Below are 20,425 nucleotides of genomic sequence, written 5' to 3'. Positions count from 1 at the left end.
CTACTATACGGATTTCCCTCTAATTTTCTCTCTCTTGGCTTCAGATTTGAAGTAGAGTTTGGTATTATCTATTACAGATTATCTATTATCTATACATCTTTAAATTTTATGATAAAAAAGTTAGCTTTTAAAAACAACAGTTTCAGATATACAACCTTATAATTTGATATCTATATATACTACAGAGTGATCACCATCACAAGTCTAGTTCCGTTCATTACCATTCAGTTGACTCCCTTCACCCACTTCCTTTACCCACCCCTTAACCCCTTTCCCCTCTGTTCTCTATATTTTTGAATTTGTTTTGTTATATTTTGTTTATTTTTTTGTTTTCTTAGATTCCACGTATGAGTGAAATCATATAGTATTTTTCTTTTTTCGTCTAACTTATTTCACTTGGTATAATACCTTTGTGGTCTATCCATGTTGTCACAAATGGCAGGATTCCATTTTTTTTCCATGGTGAGTTAATAGTCCATTTTATATGTATTTGTGCTGTATCTTTGTTCATTCATCAGTGGACAGTTGTTTCCATATATTGGCTACTGTGAATAGTACAGCAGTGAAGTGTATACAGTAGTACAGCAGTACCTGGCTGTGTGTGTATATATATATATCTTTTCAATTAGTGTTTTTATGTCTGTCGGTGGGGAATAGCTGAGTCATACAGTAGTAGTATTAAGTTGTTTTTGTTTTTGTTTTCAGAAATCTCCATAATGTTCTCCACAGTGGGTCCACCAATTTACAGTCCCATTAGCATAGTACAAGGATTCCCTTTTCTCCACATCCTGTCCAACATTTGTTGTTTCTTGTCTTTTCAATGACAGCCATTTTAACAGATGTGAAATAATATCTCATTGTGGTTTTTGATTTGCATTTTCCTCACAGTGATGTTGAACATCTTTCTGTTGGCCTATTGGCCGTCTGTATGTCTTCTTTGGAAAAATGTAGTCAGATCCTCCTCGCATTTTTAAATCAGGCTTTTATTGGTTTGTTGTTGTTGTTCTTGTGTGAGTTCATTATATATGTTTTGGATATTAACCTCTTTTTGGATATGTGATTTGCAAATATCTTTCCCCATTCAGTAAGTTTCCTTTTTGTTTTGACGATGGTTTCCTAAAAGCAGAAGCTTTTTTAGATTGAATTCCCATTTGTTTATTTTTTCTTTTGTTTCCTTTGCCTTTGGAGTCAGAACACGTAAAATATTGCTAAGACTGGTATCAGTGAAGTTGCTGTTTTTGTTTTCTTCTAGAAATTTTATGATTTCAGGTCTTACATTCAAGCCTTTAATTCTATTTTGAGTTAATTTTTGTGTCTGGTATAGGATAGTGGTCTTGTTTCATTCTTTTGCATGTGACTGTTCAGTTTTCCCAGTACTGTTTATTGAAGAGACTGTCCTTTCTCCACTGTATGTTCTTTACTCCCTTATCATAAATTAATTTCCCTATGTGTGAGTTTTTTCTGGTTTCTTAATTCTGTTCTGTTGATCTGTGTGTACATTTTTGTGCCAGTACCATACCGTTTTGATTACTAAAGCCTTGTAACATAGTTTGAAATCAAGGAGCATGAGATTTCCAGCTTAGTTTTTTCTCAGTGTTATTTGACTATTTGTGATTTTTTTTGTGTTTCCATGCAAATTTTAGAATTATTTGCTTTAGTTCACTGAAATGTGCTGTTGAAATTTTGATAGGGATTGTATTGAATTTGTAGATTGCTTTGGAGGATTAAAAAGAACATTTTAACAATATCTGTTCTTTAAATCTATGAATACAGAATATCTTTCCTCTGTGTGTGTGTGTGTATCTTCTTCAGTTTTTTTCTCTATGTCTTATATTTTTCATTGTACAGGTGTTTCACCTCCTGGTTAAATTTATTTCTGGGTATTTTATTCTTTTTGATTCTGTTGTAAATGAGATCATTTCCTTCATTTCTCTTTCTTATAATTTGTTATTAGTGTATAGAAATGTCACAGATTTCTGTGTATTGATCTTGTATCCTTTGACTTTACGGAACTTATTTATTAGTTCTACATGTTTTTACGTGGATTCTTAGGGTTTTTTGTATATAGTATCATGTCATCTACCAAATAGTGATAGTTTTACTTCTTCCTTTCTACTTTGGATGACTTATATTTCTTTTTCTTGCCTAATTGCTATGGCTAGAACTTCCACTTTTAATTTATTTTTCTTGCCTAATTGCTATAGCTAGGACTTTGGCCACCTGATGCAAAGAGCTGACTCCTTGGAAAAGACTCTGATGCTGGGGAAGGTTGAGGGCAGGAGGAGACGGGGATGACAGAGAATGAGATGATTGGATGGCATCACTGACTCAATGAACATGAGTTTAAACTCCAGAAGATGGTGAAGGACAGGGAAGCCTGGCATGCTGCAGTCCACAGGGTTGCAAAGAGTAGACACGATTGAGTGACTGAATAACAAAAACTTCTGATACTATGTTGAATAAAAGTGGCAAGAGTAGGCATCCGTGTCTTGTTCCTGGCCTTAGAGGAGAAGCTTTCATCTTTTCACCATTGAGTAGGATATTAGCGTGGCTTTGTCATATATGGCCTTTGTTGTGTGGAAGTAAATTCCCTCTATGTTGAGAGTTTTTTTTTTATCATAAATAGATCTATTGAGATGATCATATGATCTTTATCCTTCATTTTGTTAATGTATCATGTTGATTGATTTTGTATATGTCCAAGCATCTTTGCATCTCTAGACTAAATCCCACTTAACCATGGTATAGGATCCTTTTAATGTATTGTTGGATTCAGTTTGCTAGTATTTTGTAGCATATTTTTGCATCTATGTTAATCAAGGATACTGGCCTTTAATTTTCTTTTTTTTTTTCTTTCTTTTTTTATATTGTTGTTGTCTTTGGTTTTGGTATCATAGTAATGCTGGCTTTGTAAAATGAGTTTGGAAGGTTTTCCTCCTATTCAGTTTTATTTGGATAGTTTGGGAAGGGTAGTCTTCTTTGAATATTTTATAGAGTTTACCAGTGAAGCTGCCTGGTCTTGGACTTTTGTCTGTTGGGAGATTTTTGATTACTGTTACAATCTTCTTGTTAGTAACTGATCCATTCAGATATTATAATTCTTTATGATTCATGCTTGGAAGATTATGTTTCTAGGAATTTATCATGTCTTCTAGTTGTCCCATTTGTGGACATTGTTCATAGTAGTCTCCTATGATCCTTTGTATTTTGTGTTATCAGCTGTAACTTCTCTTTTATCTCTGATTTAATTTGAATTCTGTCTTGAGTTCTTGGTTAGTCTTGCAAAAGGTTTGTTGATATTGCTTATCTTTTCTAAGAACCACTTTTTAGTTTCATTGATATTAAAAATTTTTTATTCTATTTCATTTATTTCTTTTTTTTCCATTACCAAAATCATTTTTATTTAATATTTGTATTCAAAGTAAGAAAACTACTTTTATAGAATACTTTTTTTTCATTTTGTAACAAAAGCATTTTGGTTTCAAAACTTGTCTGTCCAATTTAAGTACATGATTGTGGCAACTCAGTACTAGTGTTCTTCAAACTTTTCTTTTACATTTAGAGGATTTACATAATCTGAATTACAGTTAAATTCTGCATATTGATTCATTTGGAAAATGTGTAGCTATTTGTATTATGAAGAGTTTCCACTTGAACATAAATTCTTGTACATGTCTTGTTAGATCACAAATAAGCTTTTCCTTTCTTTGGTGCTACAAATTCCACTTCTTCAAATGCAGTGTCATATTGATAAATTATGTAAACTACACAGCCATTTTTTCTGTCTTAGATTATTGAACATTTGGTAAGCATGTTTTTTGTTCAAGAAAATTTTCAATTAACAGTACAGTAAATCTTTATAGCATTTGTATATAACACAACCAACAAAAATTGGCAGAGAACACAAGATCATTAAATTCATTATTTCATTTATTTCTAAACTGATCTTTATTATTTCATTCCTTCCACTGATTTTGAGCTGCATTTGTTCTTTTTCTAGTTCCTTTAGGTGTGAAGTTAGATTGTTGATTTATTTTGTTGTTGATTTGTTTCTTGAGGTAAATCTGTATTGCTATAAACTTTTCTCTTAGAACTGCTTTTGCTGCATCCCATAGATTTTGATATGTCAGGTTTCTGTTTTCATTTATCTCTAGGTATTTTTTTTATTTCTTCTTTGATTCCTTTGTGACCCATTGGTTGTTCAGTTGTGAGTTCTTTAATCTCCATGTTTTTGTGTTTTTTTCCCTTTTTTTTTTTTTCTTGTGATTGTGTTCTAGTTTCATAGCACTATAATCAGAGAAGGTGCTTGACATGATTTCAGTCTTCTTGAATTTAGTGAGATTTGGTTTGTGACCTGATATGTGATCTGTCCTGGAGAACGTTCCCATGTGCTTTTGAGAATTTGTATTCTGCTTTTGGATGCAGTGTTCTATGTCCATTAAGCAAATCTGGTTTAATATATCATTTAGTTTCATTGTTTTCTTATTGATTTTCTTTCTGGATGGTCTATGCAGTGATGTAAGTAGAGTGCTAAGTTCTCTAGTATAATTATATTGCCTTCAGTTTCTCTCTAAGTTCATTAATATTTGCTTTATATATATCATGGTGCTTCTGTGTTATGTGCATATATATTTATAAATGTTGTATCTTCTTGCTAAATTAACCCCCATCATTATTATGTAATGCTCTTCTTTGTCTTTTATTGAAATATTAGTTTTGAAATCTATTTTGTCAGAAAGTATAGCTACTCCAGCTTTCTTTTCACTCCTATTAGCCAAGGAATATCTTTTTCAACCCTTCACTTTCAGTCTCTATGTGTCTTTTCTTCTGAAGTGACTCTGGTAGGCTACATATAGATGGGTCTTGTTTTTTCATCCATTCAGCCACTCTTTGTCTTTTGATTGACAAATTTAGTCCATTTACTTTTAAAGTAATTATTGATGGATATGTACTTATTGCCATTTTGTTAAATGTTCTGTAGTTGGTTTTGTAGTTCTTCTTAGCTCCTTTCTTCTCTTCTGTCTTCTTTTGTGTTTTGGTGGTTTTCTTTAGTATTTTATTATTCTTTTTTCATGTTCTTTTGTGTGTGTACTATACTTTTTTGTGTGTGTGTGGTTGCTGAAAATTTCACATATGACATCCTAGGTAAGTAGCAGCCAGTTTTAGCAAGGCTTTGGAATTTGTTCCAGTTTATCTTTTTACCCCTTCCCTCTGATGTTTTATACTTTTGATGATACATTTTCTATCTTATTTTATACATCCCTTAAGATTATAAGTTTTACTCTTGCTACTTGTCTTTTAACTTTCATGCTTGCTTTATAAGTGATTGATTCACCATTTTTATTATGTATTTGCCTTTTCCAGTGAGATTTTTACTTTCATGTGTTTTCTCATTGATTATTTCCAAATCTTTTCAGGTTAAAGAAGTCTTTTAAATATTTCTTTTAGGGCTGGTTTAGTGATGATGATTCCTTTAGCTTTTGTTTATCTAGGAAACCCTTGATCTCTCCTTCAATTCTGAATAATAACCTTATTGGGTAGACAATTTTGGTTGGAAATTTTTCCTTTTCAGCACTTTGAATATGTCATGCTACTTCCTTCTGGTTGAAGGAAGTTTTTACTGAAAAATCTGCTAAAAATCTTATGGCATTTCCCTCATATATAGCAAGTTGTTTTTCTCTTGCTGCTTGTAGGATTCTCTCTCTATCCTTAACTTTTGCCATTTTAATTGTAATGTATCTTTGTGTGTGTCTCTTTGGCTTGAGCTTATTTGGAACTCTCTGGCTTTGCTGAACCTGAATGTCTATTTCTTTCCTCAAATTAGGGATATTTTCAGTCACTCTTTCTTCAAATAATTTTTTGGGCCTTTTCTTTGTCTCTTCTTCTAGGAGTTGAAGATTAACAAATGTATCTCCCTCACCTATGGGCAATGGACTTTATTGTTTTTTCACAGGTTTTCAGGTCTAGTCAATTTATGGATGAGCCATTTAAGACTATGTTTTCTGTTCTGTAGTTTTCCTGGGCATATTCTCTGTTAATTTTCAAAGCCAGGTCTTTGCAGGACCTAGGAGTTGGTTTGCTTGATACGGAGCTTGAATCTCTTGCTCCTGAGGGAAATGATTTGTTCCTTGATGATCCCTCCCAATTGTGAATCACTGAGTGTGGGGTGTGGGTTTTTTCTTTGGTGAGACTGTGTCTCTATCTATCTTCACAATCTCTTGCTGTTCTTTTATCCTTTGTTGAGGAGGTTCTGTTTATCCAGTTTTTAGGTCCCTTTCTGTTGGAATTATTCCATATGTAGCTATAGATTTGTTGTGTTCATCAGAGGAGGAGAGTTTAGGATCTTCCTACGTCTCCACCTTCAACCCTGTCAATGTAGAAAAAATTGGGAAAATATAGAATAAGTGAAAAAGAGGAAATCTGTTACTCTACCATCCAGGGACAACTGGTACTAATAATTTGTTGCCTCACCCCACCTCCTTTGTTGTGCATGTATTACTTTTCAACATACCTAATTGACATCATACTGTTTATTGTAGAGGTATCATTAATGTATCAGATTAGTCAGTGCAGTAATCTGGTCATGCTGTGAGAAGCAGGCAGGGCTAAGACTGGCTGAGGAGACAGTACATTCATGCTCTATAGGAGGTTCTTTTCATTTAGAGGAATTGGTGTATTTCTCTTTTTCATATTGCTAAACTAAATTTGAATAACTTTACAAGCATGTTTGAAGCATCTCTACCTTTTATAATTTTATATCCTTTTTTTTTCTGATAACATTTTCCCATATCAGAAAATCCTATATCTATATCCCCCTCCCTTTTGAACCTCCCTCCCATCTCCCTTCCTATCCCACCTCTCCAGGTTGATACAGAGCCCCTGTTTGAGTTTCCCAAGTCATACAGCAAATTCCCATTGGCTATCTATTTTACATATGGTAATGTAAGTTTCCATGTTACTCTCTCCATACATTTCACCCTCTCCTCCTGTCTCCCCATGTCCATAAGTCTTCAATATAAAAAAATTTTGAGCTGTTTTAGTTTTGTTTTTCTTACTAAGTCTTCAAATTCCAGTTTATATTTTCCACTTACAGCACATCAATTCAGACTAGCCATGTTTCAAGTGCTCTGTAGCCACATGTGGCTAGTTTTAGCACAGTCCTAGAGCATATAATTTTCTCCATAAGATGTGATAAAATAGCACTTTCCAGGTACTCTACAAGAGAAGAAAGCAGCAAAGCAAGGTTGCACTATGGATGTTGAGCTCTCATTTTGGTGTCTCGTGAAATTTTAAAACTTTGTCTCAATAAAATTACACATTCTTTTATTTATGGATCTTCATGTTACACATGCTAAGTTGCTTCAGTTGTGTCTGACTCTTTGTGACCTTGTTGACTAGCCCACCAGGCTCATCTCTCCATGGGATTCTCCTGGCAAGAATACTGGAATGAGTTGCTGTACCCATTTCCAGGGGATCTTCTCAACCCAGGGATCAAACCTGTGTCTCTTAAGTCTCCTGCATTGGTAGGCTGGCTGTTTACCACTAGTGCCACTTAGGAAGCCCTCATGTTACACAATAATGCTAAATTTGTAGTCGTCCAAAGGTTTGCTAGGTATAATACTTGAAGTTAATTCTCAGATAGTCAATAAAATCAATTCCTACTAAGGATTTTGGATAACAAAGAGTTTGCAAGAGTTTAAGTCCTGAAGAGAAATAAATTTTTATTAATCATGTACAGAAAACCTTTATGAAGTCAGGAACAAAGACATATAAACATTTATGTATTACATATGCACATGTAACTTATATATCTGTGTACACACGCATACATATATATTTATCATAATTCTTATCATTACTTTTAAGGAACAGTAGCAATTAAAATCATTCTTTTCTTTCTAAAGTGAATTTGTGACATGGTAAGAAAGATGTGACATGATTAGAGGTTAGTGGTATAAATTGAATGTATAAAGTAGAATATTAAAAATGCTTTGCTTTTAATTTGTGATCATAGGAAAAAAATTTCTTAACATCTATAAGCTTTTATTTTGTTCTGTAAAAATGGAGATAAGATTTTAATGTGGAGGCTGCTTTTTTTTCTCAATCTGATTTTTATTAACAAGTTGGATGAAGGAAGCCTAGAGGGATATACCTTATGCATTTACAAATGAATATTGAATAAATACACTAAATATTGAATTCAAAAGTTGAATATATGTACAAGAACTTTCTAAACTGAGAGTCCTACAAATGGAAGCTACTGAACTTGGTTTGTATTATTTCTTCTTATTTAAGGTATTTACTGGAATGTGAGAAGTATAATAATATTTGCCTTGTACAAACCATAGATAGGACTCTCTGTTGTGGTTGTATTTTTCCTTACCATTAATATTTTATCAGATTTTATCTTAAACATTAGATATATGTCTAAAATCTAGGGATTCCCTGGTGGCTCAGGGGTAAAGAATCCGCTTGCCAGTGCAGGAGACACAGGTCTGATCCCTGTCTGCAAAGATCCCACATGCTATGAAGCAACTAGGCCCAGGCGCCACAGCTACTGAGTCTGTTGTCTAGAGCCTGGGATCTGCAACTACTGAAGTCCACACACCTTGAGCCCATGCTCTGCAACAAGAGAATCCACTGCCGTGAGAAGCCCACGCACTGCAACCAGAGAGTAGCTCCCTCTTGCCACAGCTAGCAAAAAGCCCACACAGCAGTGAAGACCCAGCACATCCCCCCACCAAAAAAGGTCTAGCACTTAAGCATCTTTACATCTGTTAATAGTATATATGCAGTTAGAAATTTTGTTGTTATTGTGAGATGGACATGACTTTTTACAGTACCCAGTCTTAAAGCTCATCCTGATCGAGACAAATGCAAGCTCATTGGATGCCAAAATTGTTTTGGAAGCAAAGTAGCAATATATAAACTTTCTGTAATTGCACACTTACTCGGTCATCTGTAGCAACTGAAAATTTGGCTATTTCCCATTTTTAGGGTACATTTCCCCGTTTTTAGAGATATTTCTCATTCTTAGGATGTATTCATTTTTTCCTGTTAGGAATGAAGTAAGCAAGCCGCATGTGAGATAGCATGTGTAGTGTGACATATGCCTTGTTGTTTCCTGGGTGTGAGTGAGGAACTTTAGGGAGAAATTGAATGTTGGCAGTGTATGAGGACACTGAACTAAACGATACTGTCTGAAAGTAGTTGGCACACTTTTCTGTTTTTATTATACTCCACTTCTACCTTCACCTCAAACCTTTGAGTATCTTTGAATATTTGGAACAGAAAGATAACCCAATCATACTTGATTTTTTCCCCTCCTTTTTCTTTTTTAAATTTTATTTTTAAACTTTACAATATTAGTTTTGCCAAATATCGAAATGAATCCTCCACAGGTATACCTGTGTTCCCCATCCTGAACCCTCCTCCCTCCTCCCTCCCCATACCCTCCCTCTGGGTCGTCCCAGTGTACCAGCCCCAAGCATCCAGTATCGTGCATCGAACCTGGACTGGCGACTCGTTTCATACATGATATTATACATGTTTCAATGCCATTCTCCCAAATCTCCCCACCCTCTCCCTCTCCCACAGAGTCCATAAGACTGATCTATACATCAGTGTCCCTTTTGCTGTCTCATACACAGGGTTATTGTTACCATCTTTCTAAATTCCATATATATGCGTTAGTATACTGTATTGGTGTTTTTCTTTCTGGCTTACTTCACTCTGTATAATAGGTTCCAGTTTCATCCATCTCATTAGAACTGATTCAAATGTATTCTTTTTAACGGCTGAATAATACTTCATTGTGTATATGTACCACAGCTTTCTTATCCATTCATCTGCTGATGGGCATCTAGGTTGCTTCCATGTCCTGGCTATTATAAACAGTGCTGCGATGAACACTGGGGTACACGTGTCTCTTTCAATTCTGGTTTCCTCAGTGTGTATGCCCAGCAGTGGGATTGCTAGATCATAAGGCAGTTCTCTTTCCAGATTTTTAAGGAATCTCCACACTGTTCTCCATAGTGGCTGTACTAGTTTGCATTCCCACCAACAGTGTAAGAGGGTTCCCTTTTCTGCACACCCTCTCCAGCATTTATTGCTTGTAGACTTTTGGATCGCAGCCATTCTGACTGGCGTGAAATGGTACCTCATAGTGTTATTAAGAGGTATATGCAGTGATAGTGTAGACCACTTGGCCAAATGAAAAATGAGTGATCTGTTGATTAAATGAAATGATTTGCTTCAGTACAAGGCAGGGAAGAGATACTTGCTCCTTCTCTTCCCTTGTTGATCTTTTCCCCCTAATGGCTAGAAGTGTATTTTTAAAGCAATTCTGATATGCAAAATTCTCTGCTTATTTCTATTCCATTCTAAATTTTACTCTTTGGTACCATGCTCTGGCACATGGGAAAGAGAGTTGAAATCTTGTCCTTTTTCTTTGATTTCATTTCTTATGTATCTTGCATCTGCTCATTCTTAGCTTAGAAAATACTAATAATAATTGGTTAAAATAAGAAGTTCATTTCATGACTGCTTGTTGTAATCTAGTCCTGAATAGTTTTTTTTTTTTTTAATTAGGCCCTTAAAAATTCCAATCTAGATCAGCAGAATTTCCCAATAACAGTAAACTGGCATATTTAATATATACCAAATTGTAGCTCATGCATTTGACAATATGCTCTGCATTAAGTTTTGGTTCTTTGATGCTAGTGTCTGGCTGATGGAAGTTCAAATGAATAATAATCTATGAAAAATTAAAAAAATATGTTCCTTGCTGATTTGGGAATGTAGTTGAGCCATTAGCTACAACTTTTGCATTGAGTTTTTAAAGAAGCAGAAAAGGAAAATGATTTTAGTTTCATGAACTAGTTCTTTTCAAACCCTTAGCAGTTATTTTATGACTAGAGCAGATTGACTCTCATGGTGATATTTCCATTTCTGGTCTTTAGATATCATTTCTGAGAAGATATTGAAAGAGTAAGAAGACAATATATTCTTAGGGTTTAGCGCTACAGTTGAACCCCTGCTTGAATTGACAGCAGATTGAACTGTTCAGAGGAAAAGAAATGGTATGTATATATAGCAAGACTTTTCTCTAGGGAAGAAAAAAGAGATGCTCATTTTTATAAGGTGATTATTTTGGAGACAGTAGTTTGCAGTTTGAGGATATCTGTAAAGCACATTTATAATAAATGAATTACAGGTTATATATGAAAGCAGTTTTTATAGTGTCTAACCTAGTTCTGGGCTTCCCTGGTACCTCAGCTGGTGAAAAATCCACCTGCAATGCATGAGACCCCGGTTCAATTCCTGGGTTGGGAAAATCCCCTGGAGAAGGGATAGGCTACCCACTCCAGTATTCATGGACTTCCCTGGTGGCTCTGATGGTAAAGAATATGCCTGCAATGGGGGGAGACTTGTGTTCAGTCCCTGGGTTGGGAAGATCCCCTGGAGGAGGGCATGGCAACCCACTCCAGTATTCTTGCCTGGAGAATCCCCATGGACAAAGGAGCCTGGCAGGCTACAGTCCATTGGGGCGCAAAGAGTCAGACATGAGACTGAGTGACTAAGCACAACCTAGTTCCAGTACCTATTCTAAGGTATTTTTAAATACGTCAAATATTTTGAAAATAGTATAGGATTTCTTTCTCTGATCTACTCCTTTTAGAGTTTAATTTTTCCAAGTTCTTGCCACTTATTATATAATGTAAGTATTTTGTTGGGTCTAAATGTTATTTCACATTTCTCCTTAAGAAGACATGCAGATGGCCAAAAAGCACATGAAAAGATGTTCAAGATTGCTAATTTGTAAAGAAATACAAATCAAACCTACAATAAAGCATCACTTCACACCAGTCAGAATGGTCATCTTTAAAAAGTCTACAAACAATAAATGCTGGAGAGGGTGTGTGTAGAAAAGGGAACCTTCCTACACTGTTGGTGGCAATGTAAATTGGTACAGCCACTACAGAGAACAGTATGGAGGTTCCTTAAAAAACTAAAAACAGAGCTACCGTATGATCCTGCAATCCCACTCCTGGGTATATATCTGTAGAAAACCATACTTTGAAAAGATACATGCACCCCAGTGTTCATTGTAATGCTCTTTACAATAGCCAAGACATGGAAGCAACCTAAATGTCTGTCAACAGATGAATAGATAAAGATGCAGTACATATATACAATGGAATATTACTCAGTCATAAAGAAGAATGAAATAATGCCATTTGCAGCAACATGGATAGACCTAGAGATTATCGTGCTGATACCTTGAGTTAATCACTTAGCACGATAATCTCTAGGTCTATCCATGTTGCTGCAAATGGCATTATTTCATTCTTCTTTATGACTGAGTAATATTCCATTGTATATATGTACTGCATCTTTATCTGAAGTAACTTAGCATAGCAAAGGCGATACAAGTGAACTTATTTACAAAACAGAAACAAATGCACAGACAAAGAAAACAACCTTATGGCTGCCAAAGAGGGAAAGTGAGGGGAGGGATAAATTAGGAGGGTAGGATTAACATACATACTACAGAGTATAAAATAATCAACAGGAACCTACTATATAGCACAGGGAACTCCACTCAATATTCTGCAATAACCTATATGGGAAAAGAATAAAACATATGTGTATATACAACTAAATTGCTTTACTGAACACCTGAAACTAATACAACATTGTAAAATCAACTATATTCCAACACAAAACAAAAATTATATTAAAAATGCTATGTTATTTATTCTGACTATTCAAATAAGATTGCTTCTTTCTGTAGGAATGTTAAGGACAAAATACCTAGTATTGGATGTTTATCTGGTTTTAGAGACATTTTGGGAGAAGGCAATGGTACCCCACTCCAGTACTGTTGCCTGGAAAATCCCATGGATGGAGGAGCCTGGTAGGCTGTAGTCCATGGGGTCGCTAAGAGTCAGACACGACTGAGCAACTTCACTTTCACTTTCCGCTTTCATGCATCGGAGAAGGAAATGGCAACCCACTCCAGTGTTCTTGCCTGGAGAATCCCATGGACGGAGAAGCCTGGTAGGCTGCAGTCCATGGGGTCGCATAGAGTCGGACGCGACTGAAGCGACTTAGCAGCAGCAGCAGCAGCAGCAGAGACAGTTTAGAAATTTTTAAAAATTAAACAATAGATGAATATCTCAGAAGAAATTAAGTGATGCTGCAATATATATAGAAAAATGAGCCAAATTCCTCCTGCATGTCTCTCCCTTTCTTTATTTGCCACCTAGGGTAACCACTGCAGTGTTTAATATCCAGATCTTCTATTCTGTGTGTGTGTGCAGTCTTATTTTGTCTCTGTATTTTTAACATATCTCATACATTGTTCTGTGTTCTGTCCTCTAGGTCAATAAGGAATATCTTTTTCATGTCAGTACATATAGTTTTGAGTTATTCTTTAACTGCTACACAGTATTCCTTAGCACTGAGTAGTAGTTTAAGTTTATTACATTTTAAAAAAATTAAAAATAGTGCTCTTGGAATAGACCCATTATGCACAAGCTTAGAGCTTTTAATCTGCAAATGGTGAAAACCATTATATTTCTCTATTTTTGTTTTCTATGTATGCAGAACACATTAAGTTTTTTTTTTTTTAATCAGAATTGTGAGAGGAAGCAAAAATTGATTAATCCATAGATGGATTATTTCAACTTCTTTTTAAAAATGCCTGGATTGTGTCATACTGTTTTAGGTACATGATTTAATGTCATTGAAACTGAGTTAGACTTGCGTCACTGAGTTCCCACATGGGGTTGAGAAGAACAAAAAAGATTACAGTTTTTCTGCAGTGAGACAGGATGGATAAAAGCAGCTTATATCTAAGCTATACACATCTTCACTGATGAATGTGACCAGAAAACCCATCCATGAAGGTAGGAACCCTGTATTTTCCTGTTTAGTGTTAGATCCCCAGCACCTCCATAGCATGATAAAACACGAAGATGTATGAATGAGTGAATGAGTGCATAAATGCCACATATATGAAGCATGTTAGTCTTTGAGCCATGAGTTGAAAATAACCGGGCAGTTAGGGCTGCAGAGATTGGCCTTGAATTGAATTGGTATTAACACATCTATCATGCTGAGCACTTAAGCTTTTTAGTAAATTATCAGAAATTTGAGTTATTTTTGCTCTCCTACTATGCTTAACTTTCTTTTATAAGTATTGCTTCTGTTTTTTCATGTGGATTAGCATTATCTAACTTATTACCTAAGTTAGTTTTACTTAGGTAAACTTTGGCCAAACCGTTCAAAATAAACAGTCATGATGAGTAGTTTTTGGTGTGTCTCCCACCAGTAGTTCCTATTTTAATTTTCCTTGTATTAGTTTGAACACTGTTACTAACATTGTCAAGATATGGCAGAACTTAGGATTCTTTGCTAGTGATTTCCTTTTTCTATTTTGGGAACAGGTTCTAAAAAGAGATAAACAACCCAAGCTTCTGTGTCTTTGTCCTTTCCTTTTCTCTCTTCAGGAACTTGTAGGTGGGCACTGTTTTCCTAGCCTGAGGCAGAAACAGTGCCATCCAACTACATTGCTTTCATTTCAAGTTGGCATCAGCTTTGGCAGTAGTGCAGTAGTTTGGCCTGGTATTCTTAAGTTGTAGTTGAAAAGATTCCAGCATTCCTGCTATTCAAAGTAAATAGTGCCCCCTTACATCTTTTCCTCACATTTTTTTTCTTCCACTGAGAATTTAGGATGGTGCCAGCACCTTTTCCTCTTGTATTTGGAGTTGACCTTTATAGGTCCATTTAGACCCATATTTCTGTGACACTAGGAAATGAGCTCCATGATTGTGAGACCTCTTGTTCACAGGTGTATTCCAGCACTTAGAATACTGCCTGGATAGTATGTGAACAACCCTACCCAGAAGACTGAGTGACTCTTTAATGCGTAGAGCTTTTCAGAGCAAGGGATTGTGTTCCTATTCTTTTTGTGAAGCTTTGTTCATTCCTTATGGTCCAGCAATAGCATAATAGGGCTGGGCTGCCTCATAACCAATGCCATTTGCTGGGCTACTAAGAAAATTGCTATCGCTCAGCTTATCCAAGGATAAGGGGAGAGGTTCTAAATGAAGTTTTCTTCTGGGCCCTTGGACTTGGAATCCAAGGTCCCTGTGACATTAAACTAAATTCCTGGTGGAAGATTTTAGGGAGCCAGCTTTTTGGATGTATCCACAGAAGCAGAAGTTATTTTTTCGATTGCGCCATCAACTTGGTTGTTCAGCATTTCTGGAATTACCCAGCGTACCTGTCTACTTGGTCATGTCCTAGCAAAACTGAGAAGCAGTTTATTTTTGTGTTTAAGAACTAAGGATCTGGAGCCAGACCTCTTTATTGGAATCTTGCACTGTCATTTCTCTTGTGTGCTGCTGCTGCTGCTGCTGCTGCTAAGTGGCTTCAGTCATTCCGACTCTGTGCAACCCCATAGACGGCAGCCCACCAGGCTCCTCCTCAGCCCACCTGGGATTCTCCAGGCAAGAACACTGGAGTGGGTTGCCATTTCCTTCTCCAATGCATGAAAGTGAAGGGTGAAAGTGAAGATGCTCAGTCGTGTCCAAGAGACCCCATGGAATGCAGCTCACCAGGCTCCTCCGCCCATGGGATTTTCCAGGCAAGAGTACTGGAGTGGGGTGCCATTGCCTTCTCTTATGTGTAATCTTTAGCAAATTACTTATTTTGTGTCTCAGTTACCTTATCTGTAAAATGGGAATAAAATAGTACCTAATTCATAATGTCATTTGAGGATTAATATAGGCAAAGGGCTTAGAACTTAGCCTGGTATATAGCACCACTGTTCAATAAACTTTAATATTTACTTATCTGATGCCGAGAAAAATTCATACCTATTTTACTCATATTCATTCTGATGTGCTTTCCTGAAAAGGGTGAGAAGGCACAGAGGTGCAGCTGATGTTCTGAGAATCTCATTCAGGAGGTGTGTGGAGGTGTGTGGGGGTGGTGTCTTGAGCAAATGATGGCACATAGCATCAGCTTCTGATGCCCTTGTCCATCAGCATGTGTAAGGTGGAAAACAGAACCTTTGATCTAGAGAGCTCTAATTATCCCCACAGTAGGCCATGTTCAATTTGACAGTGTCATGATTTTTAATATTTGAAAGTTCCAGAATTGCTACTCTGGGATGTAACCCTTTTCTACCTCCCTCGTGCTTTTGCTTATACAGTTGAGTGAATATGATGCTCTGCTTCCCACACAGATACCCAAATAGCTCAGACTGCTGAAATATTGGGTATCTTACTGTCAGCACATAACTTATATTACTGGATGTTTGAAATTTTCACTGTTAACCTGGGTCTGAATTTCAGCTCTGCTAGGCTTCAGGGTTTTTTGGTTAGTTTTGTTTGTCAAATAGGATAAAAGTATCCAACCTCATAGGATTGTTGTGAGAGTTAATGATGAATAGAAAACACTTAACATAGTGTGCATACTGGTATGGAGTAAGTCTCAAATATTAATTGCAAAATTAATATCTATCAACATCATCACTGTGGTTTTGGTTCCATGTTTCAAATCAGCAGTGAAATGCACACTCGCACCAATCATTTCTGCTTGAAATTGAGAGACTAAATGAAATGTAGCAGCTCTCTGGTTGATATGTACTGTAACCTTGCTTTTACAGTCAAGATTGTACTGCCCTCAAGGGTGTATCGATACATACAGGGATTCTAGAATATGGTAAACCCTGAGAGTTGGCTTTCCTGGTCCTATGTTCCAGAGCTCCTTTCTGCCCAAATATCATAGCCCATATTTCCATTACACACTCCACTTGATGGCTTCTCCATTAAAATTGCAGTAATGTGATTTGTATTTTGTCCCTGAATTGAGGCCAGAATTAGGAAGTACATCCAGTGCTTTTGGTAGCAAATTTCTGTAATGGCCTATGAGATAATTACTTTGATAATAACACATTTTTTATGTATAAGCACCAGTTTATTAAATGTTGTTTACCACTTATCATCCTAGATTTGCTACAATTCTTTTTCTTTAATTTGAAAAACATCCCTGTGTAATGAGTGATATTATCTCCCATTTACAAATAAGAAAATGGTGTCTCAAAAAGGTTAAACAGTTTGTCTTGAGATTGCACAGCTATTTAGTGAGGCAGAGTTGATTCAGTCCACAAATTATTTTTTTTCCTCCAGAGGTAGAAATTTGAATCTTAAAAATGAGGGTCAAAATTTCTCCTATAGAAGCTTATAAATGGTATGGCTAAATAAAAATAGTAGGTAAAAGAAAGTAAATGGGTAGAAAGAAGGTGTGAAGAAGGTTGATATTGTGTTGATATTAAGTTGATATTGTGGATCAGTTATCAAAGATAAGAAGCAGAAAGCATCACTAAAGCACTTTTCGTATTGAAATACTTAGAAGGCAGTTATCTTGTCTGATGGAGAATTTTTTTATTTTGATAGTGTCACATTTTTAACTTGGAGATTCAGAATTAAAACTTCAAAATAGATCTAGAACAGAGGGTAAAAATAATATCAGTGGAAAGGAGAATGTGGAACTAGAAATATTATGTGTATTTAACAGAAAATCGAGGGTTTGCCTAGTGGTCTGGTGGTTAAGAATCTACCTGCCAATGCAGGGAACTTGCGTTTGATCTCTGGTCCAGGAAGATCCCACATGCCCTGGAGCAACTAAGCCAGTGCAGCACAATTACTGAGCCAGCGCTGTAGAGCCTGTGAGCACCAACTGCTGAGCCTGTGTGCTGCAGCTTCTGAAGCCTGTGTGCCTAGAGTCTGTACTCCACGACAAGAGACGCCCACATTCCGCAACTAGAGAGTAGCCCCCGTTTGCCACAACTAGAGAAAGCCCTCATGCAGCAACAAAGACCCAGTGCAGCTAAAAATCAGTAAATAATAAATAAAATAAATCTTTTCTAAAAGAGAAAAGTGATCAATATAAGATGTGTCGAGATAAAGATATATGAGCTAAGTGGGGGTTTAATGTAGATATGGTTCCGAGAAGGCAAATTGCAAACATTCTTTGATTCAGGGAGAGAAGATTTCAGATAAACATTCTGGAGTTTGTTGCCATAGTACTAAATTATATCTTTCTAGAAATGAGATCCCAATGTGAAGTTTCTGTCTTTTATTTGGAATTTGTTTTAAATAGGGGGCAAGGAGGTAAGCACTGATTACTGCAACTATATGAAGAGGTATTTGTGATACACTTAAGGGTTCAGAAGTGAATTTCATTAGCTGTATGTTAGTATGTCATATCTGTCACTCTGAGGCTTTAGCTTTTACTCAGAAGGCCCACCTTACTCATTTAACATTTTCCTGTGTTAAACCCCAGCAAGAGGCTCAAATTGTGCAACTTCAATTTACTTCTCTCCAGCTGCATATACTTAAGATGCATGAAATATACCCACTTGCTAACATTCACTTCCGGGGGATAAACTGGCCTTATCTCCCCCTTTCCCATCAACAAGCTATTTTCTGGCTTCTGGGTTTGTCAGAGAAGTGCTTGTCTACATAGCCGCTCTGGCACCAGAATACTGAGGTCACTTTTGATTCATCAATCCTCATCTTTGAATCTTGCCTCAAGTCTCATAGTTGTTCCTTTGGAATGTGTAGATTGTCCCTTTCTCTTAATCACTACTAGTTGAATTTTTCCTTTTTTCCCAGTGAAGTTAATTGTTTTCTGATTTTCAAGGATTCCCATAAGGCTCCCCAAGTAATTTTTGAAAGACATCTTTTTGGATAGTGTCCTTTCTTTGCCTTAGTTGTTTCATCTTAAGTTTTGCTGCTAGAGTATGTCACTGGAGAGTTAGCTCCCTATTTGAACTGTAAGTTTCAGTTCTGTTAGAGGAGGAGACCACAGGCATTGACATTAGTCAGAGGTGGCATAAGAGGAGTTGAAAACTTCAGCTACTAACAGTAATAAAATCACTTCCTTTATGTTATTGTTTTGAATTTGAACAGCGAAGTCATCTGTTTTGCATGAAACCAAAGGTAAGATATGTTTGAAGACAAGTATGTGTAGCTTATCATGAGGGAATTTCTACCTTACAAAATTGTTTTTGGAGCAAGCTAAGTGTATTTACACCTCGGCAATGAATATCCAGTTATCTGAGAGGATGGTAAAGTATATGATCATTTTATTTTAAAAGCATTAATGTACGTAGGGACTGTCATACAGTGTGAAGTAAGTCAGAAAGAGAAAAAAAATAACACATATAGATATGGAATCTAGAAAAATGGCATAGATTATTTGCAAAGTAGAAATAGAGACACAGACATATAGACATCAAGCGGGGGAAGGGCCAGTGGGATGAATTAGGAGATTGGAATTGACATATATACACTATTGATACTATGTGTAAAATAGATAATTAGTGAGAACCTACTGAGGAGCACAGGGAACTCTACTTAGAGTTGTGGTGACCTAATGGGAAGGAAATCCAAGGAAGAGAGGACATATGTATATATGGCCAATTCACTTTGTTGTATAGCAGAAACTAACATGACTTTGTAAAATGACTATATTCCAATAAAAATTAATTTAAAAAACTGAAAAAAGTGTTGATGTGTGTTTGTTTTCAAGAAAAAAGGTACGTCAAGGCTGTATATTGTCACCCTGTTTATTTAACTTATATGCAGAGTACATCATGAGAAATGCTGGACTGGAAGAAACACAAGCTGGAATCAAGATTGCTGGGAGAAATATCAATAACCTCAGATATGCAGATGACACCACCCTTATGGCGAAAGTGAAGAGGAACTAAAAAGCCTCGTGATGAAACTGAAAGTGGAGAGTGAAAAAGTTGGCTTAAAGCTCAACATTCAGAGAACTAAGATCATGGCATCTGATCCCATCATTTCATGGGAAATAGATGGGGAAACAGTGTAAACAGTGTCAGACTTTATTTTTGGGGGCTCCAAAATCACTGCAGATGGTGACTACAGCCATGAAATTAAAAGACGCTTACTCCTTGGAAGGAAAGTTATGCCCAACCTAGATAGCATATTCAAAAGCAGAGACATTACTTTGCCAACAAAGGTTCGTCTAGTCAAGGCTTTGGTTTTTCCTGTGGTCATGTATGGATGTGAGAGTTGGACTGTGAAGAAGGCTGAGCACCAAAGAATTGATGCTTTTGAACTGTGGTGTTGGAGAAGACATAACCAGTCCATTCTGAAGGAGATCAGCCCTGGGATTTCTTTGAAAGGAATGATGCTAAAGCTGAAACTCCAGTACTTTGGCCACCTCATGCGAAGAGTTGACTCATTGGAAAAGACTCTGATTCTGGGAGGGATTGGGGGCAAGAGGAGAAGGGGATGACAGAGGATGAGATGGCTGGATGGCATCACTGACTCGATGGACATGAGTCTGAGTGAACTCTGGGAGTTGGTGATGGACA

The 20,425-nt window shown here is 36.4% G+C and overlaps 1 protein-coding gene across 5 annotated transcripts in view; it reads left to right on the top strand.

Annotated features, from left to right (window-relative positions):
• The first annotated feature begins 10,111 nt into the window (after nucleotides 1–10,111).
• The window catches only part of PEAK1 (pseudopodium-enriched atypical kinase 1), a 288,921-nt gene continuing 278,607 nt past the window's right edge, over nucleotides 10,112–20,425 (top strand). For all 5 annotated transcript variants that reach the window (XM_010843302.1, XM_010843304.1, XM_010843308.1 and 2 more), the window contains exon 1: nucleotides 10,112–11,081. The gene's annotated coding sequence lies outside the window, so the exon portion shown is untranslated. The remainder of the gene's footprint in view (nucleotides 11,082–20,425) is intronic.

This window comes from Bison bison, unplaced genomic scaffold, assembly GCF_000754665.1.
Source record: "Bison bison bison isolate TAMUID 2011002044 unplaced genomic scaffold, Bison_UMD1.0 scf7180017864181, whole genome shotgun sequence".
NCBI lineage: Eukaryota > Metazoa > Chordata > Mammalia > Artiodactyla > Bovidae > Bison > Bison bison.
This window is presented reverse-complemented; position numbering and strand designations above follow the sequence as displayed.